Source organism: Macadamia integrifolia, chromosome 2 (genome assembly GCF_013358625.1).
Source record: "Macadamia integrifolia cultivar HAES 741 chromosome 2, SCU_Mint_v3, whole genome shotgun sequence".
Taxonomy (NCBI): domain Eukaryota; kingdom Viridiplantae; phylum Streptophyta; class Magnoliopsida; order Proteales; family Proteaceae; genus Macadamia; species Macadamia integrifolia.
The window spans coordinates 29,767,190-29,772,382 of NC_056558.1; the positions used below are offsets into that span (position 1 = coordinate 29,767,190).

Here is a 5,193-nt window from a genome sequence, read left to right on the forward strand (position 1 = left end):
TCTCCTTCTCTTTTTCTCTCGTTTTTCCTTCTCCTTCTCTAACCATTTCTCTTTCTCTTTCTCCTTTTGAGGGTCTCAGATGCCTTGTGCTCAGCCCTTCTCTGCAACCCTTTTGTCTTTTCCTTGGCCGATGCCTCCTTCCTCATCTCCGTCCCGGCGATAGAGAGCTTCTTCTGTCCATTTCCACCTCCACTATAAAAAAAAAAACTAATGAAAATGATGATTAGAAAAGAAAAAAAATGAACAAAAAACAACCAAACAAAACAGTAGAAAAGAATGAGACCAAGGCCGAGGATCCTCACCCTTGTTGAGTTCCCACTCACGCAAGAAGGCTTCGTCCTATAGCTCGCAGATGTCCACGACCTCTCTGTCGATGCACATTTGTACCATTTTATAGTCTTCCTCATCAAGTGTGGGGGTTTGGTTCAACTTCTTGAGAGCCGATTCTAAATACTTGAATGGGATTCCCAACATTAGAGGTGTCAATTATAAGCCCACATCGGTAGGCCCAATTAAGCCAGACACGTTTATGGCTCGACCTGGATTGACCCAATTAATAAATATGTCGGGGTCAAGCCTGACGGGTCTATAATCTGGCGTTCACGGTGTAGGTAGGTAGCTCCCAGGTGCCTGACCGAACCGATAGATTATACGCCCGACTTGAACAAATTCGTTGTAGCCTGCCGAGCCCGACCCCCTTTATTAAAGAACAACCATAATCTCATATCATTTCTCTTCTTTATTAAAGATTTGCGTCACCTTCTATTGAGATGATTTTTGTATAAAACTATAGTGATTTAATGTTCAAATGGAATATTTATGGGCCTTCAACCCACTTATGAAAATAATTTTAGGGTAGACATATTTAGACTTAAGTAGGTCTGTAGCTCGGTTAATGCCCATATAAGGCAATCCAATTAAAACCCAACACTGATCTGGCCGATTATAAACTATACAATGCCTCTCAAGCTAGGCATGTTTGCTTAAATAGGTGTTCACGGTTCAAGGTTTCCAAGTGGTCAAGCCTGGCTAGGCCTGACCGTTTGACACCCCTACCGGACATAGCTACCAAGAAGAATCGACCCTTCCACCTCTTCACCAAGGAAGGCACACCCGTAAAGAACTTGATCGTGTCATAAGGCTTCTTCTTGTTAGGCAAGTGAAGTAATACGAGCCAAAATTCTTATATTTCTTCAAATGAAGAAGTGGGCGAAGACAGCTGCACTAGCGGGTCAGTCCAGCTTCGATACAAACATCAAACCCGATGATGATCCTCAATGAGTTTGGCATCAGTTACTCTGGTAGCAAATGCCAATGGCTCAACACTAAGTAAACAACATCAAGAATAGTAAACCGAAATCCGTTCTGGAAAGAGACCTCCTACAGGAACACCTTGGATCCATCAGAGGATTCGGTTGTCTCCTCCCTATTGGGCACTTTGAGCATGATATCCTATCCTATCCCGTACCTCCCCATTATATCATTCAGAGCGGCCACGATAAGGGTGCTCCTGATGGAGCTAACCTTACTATGTTGCTCAACCAAGGAGCTCGAGCCCTGATTACTTTCTTCCTCAGACTCGGAACTTTTTGAATCCTCCAAGGTTTTCCCTTTTCAATGAGAACCAAGGCTTCACTCGAAGGACTTGCTTATACCATGGGCTTAAGGTTTGACTTGGCCACTTGAGAGATCTCAGGGTGGGTCAACGAAAACTAAGGCGATAGGTTGGACACCCAAAATAACGGGGGATGACTTGGCTTCTTGATCTTAGCCACCCCCTATCTTTGGGACAACTGAGGAAAATCCTTACTATGGGATGGATTATGAAAAGACATAATTAATAACTTACTAGGGGCTAAACTGAAGTGGTGACTTGGGATTCATTACACGCTACTGAGCTGAACACTTGCTAAGGGACGATCCTCACCCCAAACCTTTTCCCAGGTGGGCTTGAGTAGGCCTTGTTAGATGAGAATTTAGCATTTAAGATTTTTTTTAATTATCTGAAATTTTGTAAGGAATCCTTATCTAGGTTATCGAAAGAAGCTTTAGAGGTAGTTTGGAGTTTGGATTTCTTATGTTTCTGAAATGTTTTAACATATTGGTTTAGATTACTTATCTATCCTAAGAATCTCACTGAAGGAGGGAATTTCAAGGAATCAGTTGGTGCTTTGGTTTATACAATTCTCGAAGAGGAAAAGTTGATGGAGGATCTGAGAGAGAGATGAGAGGGCGAAGGGGTTTTCTTAGGTTGGGGATGAGTTTTCGAAGTTGAGAAAGCGAGTCTCACAGCTTGAATATAGCCAGTTAGGGTCGGTTACTCCTTGAACTTCTCCGAAGAAGAAAGAGATGAGTTGAGTTGTTCACAAGTTGCAATTTGTTGTTGTTGTTTTTTTTTTTTTTTTTGGTAAACGTCAATTCATTCAGATATAAGACATGAGTTACACAAGGTTTCAGGACCTTCGAAGATAGGGGATGGGCAAAATCAATAACTTCCCTAGACATACAGTTGTAAACACAACTTTCACTAACAAGTGCAAATTTCTCATTCACGATAGAGAGATAGAGTCGTAATGGGCTTAAAAGCAGCACATGCTAGACACGAAATATCATAGTATGCATGTGACCCAATGCATGTTAGACAGAGAGTGTCACAGTATGCATATGACCCAACGAAAGACCGACTGCCTCTTCCGATGGATCGAATGCCATTGGCAACTGAGCATCCATCGGTGATGGCCAGACCAAGTTCAGATCGAAAAGTGTAAACATCAAATATTTCTCCTACGAAGAAAGTCATCATTGAAAATCCCTGGGCAACCACTTTTGAGACTTGTGGAAGGTCACCGCCTGCCACAAAATCACTCACAACACTTCTCATCACCGATAGATTCTACTGCAAAGGAGATGGTGATACTTGTAGAAGGTCACAGTCGCAATTTGTTGTTCGCCTGTTTGCCAGAGAAGAAAGAGATAAGAAAGGGGATGATGTGGGAACAAAGGAGATATGTTTTGATATTAGGGGTGTCTTTGATTGTGTAAATCTAAGGATTTACTTTATGTAGAATCACAATTCTTTCTATGATTTGTTTGGTTCCACTAACATTCATTAGGGAGGCACATACTTCCAAAGAATCACTAATTCTCATAGACTATTTATTATCTCAATAGTTAATTCATATCTGATAGACTTTTTTAGACCTTAGTATAAAAGGGGTAATCCTTTGAAGAATAACAAAAATCGGGAAACCAGAGACTCCATCACTACTCGCTCTGCCCAACTCTATCGAAAACCTTCCCACCGACAAAGGAAGCCAGCGGTGACTCCTCAAATCACCTTCAAGGTATTTTTCTCGACCCTTTTGCTCCTCTCTCTATCTCTCTCCATCTTGCAGATTACATGTTGGAAATTTAGGTTTTTTTCAAAGATACAAAAGGGCTTATTTCTGTGGAGAAAATTTGGAGTTTTTTCGTCCCCCTATTTTAGGAACTAGGGTTTGTTAGGAGGGAGGTCTAGCAACTATAGGTTGAGTATTTGGTCTAAGATGGTGCATAAATGAAAGGGTCCAAATCAATACCCTCATTTGATTCTTCGTGCATGAGAAGACGAAGCATGAAAGGGAGGTCTTGGAAACACCTCTGGCCATGGTTGAAGGTGATCTGAGGGTATTGGTTTTGTTCGTCATTTAATTCATTCCCGCTTTCTTCCATCGAAGTTGAAGTGTAAGATTTAGAGAGAAGAGGGTGAGGAGGGGTTGTAGAGAGAGGCTGGAGTTTTGGGTTCATCTATTCTGCCCAAAATGATGTAAGAGGACACGATTTTTAACATTATGACCAAATGTGTACAAAAATATAACCAGTTGTTCCACATGAACAGTATTACTGTCATACAAAAGACCACTCTCTCGTATCATATGACATAAGTTATACAATGCTTTTCCTGCTCATTCTTATCATGCCTCGACATGTCTTGCTAGTACCTCCCACGATTCGCTGTGTCTCAAAGCCATGGCAAGGCTCATTATGATAAGGTTGTTTACTTAGGAAAGTTTCTTATACTATTCCACTGCTATAACGACAAAATTAGCCACAAATATAATTACTTTCTTGTGCCTTTCATAAGCCTCATAGTTACCATCATCTCCATCCATTACTATGTAAATTTACATTTCAAAATTAGAATGCATTTCATTATAAGGGAAATGTCACAATCATTATAAGAAATGTTCCATCTTTCCTCAAAACATGATCAATCCACCCCCATCAAGCCTCATTATATCGAATTACCATTTGCATAGTTGTTACGGCATTGCCAAGACGTCCGACGTTTTGGAGAGGGCAAATCGGTGGACCGATTAGTGTCACCTTCATTAATCGACCGCCAAGGGTCGTATGGCGTTGCCAAATCGTCCCCGACGACGATTTATGACGTTGTACACATAAATCGATCGCCATTTTTTTTTTTTTTTGAAGTTATTATTGTTAATTGCTAAGGGGCCGTTTGATAACACTCTGGGAGAATGTTTCTAGTGTTCTTCTATTCTACGGGAATATAAATAGAACAGAAATATATTTGGCACGTTCGATTCATTTTTGTATTCCCCCGAAATGAACCAATGAAAAAGAATGACTATAATACATGGAATGCAAAACAGTTACTTTTCTAATCTTTTACAAACTTAAAAAACAAAAACCATTCAAAACCCCACAACCCCTTTTCTGCAACTCACGATCAAAAACCCCCAAATCCGTCGCTTCCCTGCAACAGGTTCTCACGCTCTCGGTCGCCGCTTCCCTGCAACGGTCGCTCTCTCTCGGTCGCCGCTTCCCTGCAACGGCCTCTCTCTCGGTCGCCGCTTCCCTGCCACTCTCTCGGTCGCAGGTCGGTCGCCGCTTCCCTGCAACAGGTATTGTCTCTCTCTCTCTCGCTCTCTCGCTCTCTCGCTCTCTCGCTCTCTCACAATCTCGCTCGAACTACTTTTTCGATTGAGTTTTGATTGATTGCAGTGGCGATTTCCTTTTCCTGTTTTACCTTTTGGAGATTTCTGAATCTTTATGGACAGTGGATTTGTTTTTCCTGTTATTCTTCCTTTTCCCCTTTTTAGAAAAATTGGTTATTCCTGAGTTTCTCTCTCTCTCTCTGTCGCTCTTTCTTCCTGCTATCTTGTTCAACCCCAAATAAAAAAAAAAAAA

General features: G+C 41.4%; 1 protein-coding gene across 3 annotated transcripts in view; it reads left to right on the forward strand.

Moving 5' to 3' along the window:
- The first annotated feature begins 4,668 nt into the window (after positions 1-4,668).
- Positions 4,669-5,193, forward strand: part of LOC122092555 (mediator-associated protein 2-like) — a 15,620-nt gene continuing 15,095 nt past the window's right edge. Inside the window, exon 1 of one of the 3 annotated variants that reach the window (XM_042662825.1) lies at positions 4,669-4,907. The gene's annotated coding sequence lies outside the window, so the exon portion shown is untranslated. The remainder of the gene's footprint in view (positions 4,908-5,193) is intronic. The other 2 variants (XM_042662826.1, XM_042662827.1) reach the window with 2 other exon arrangements.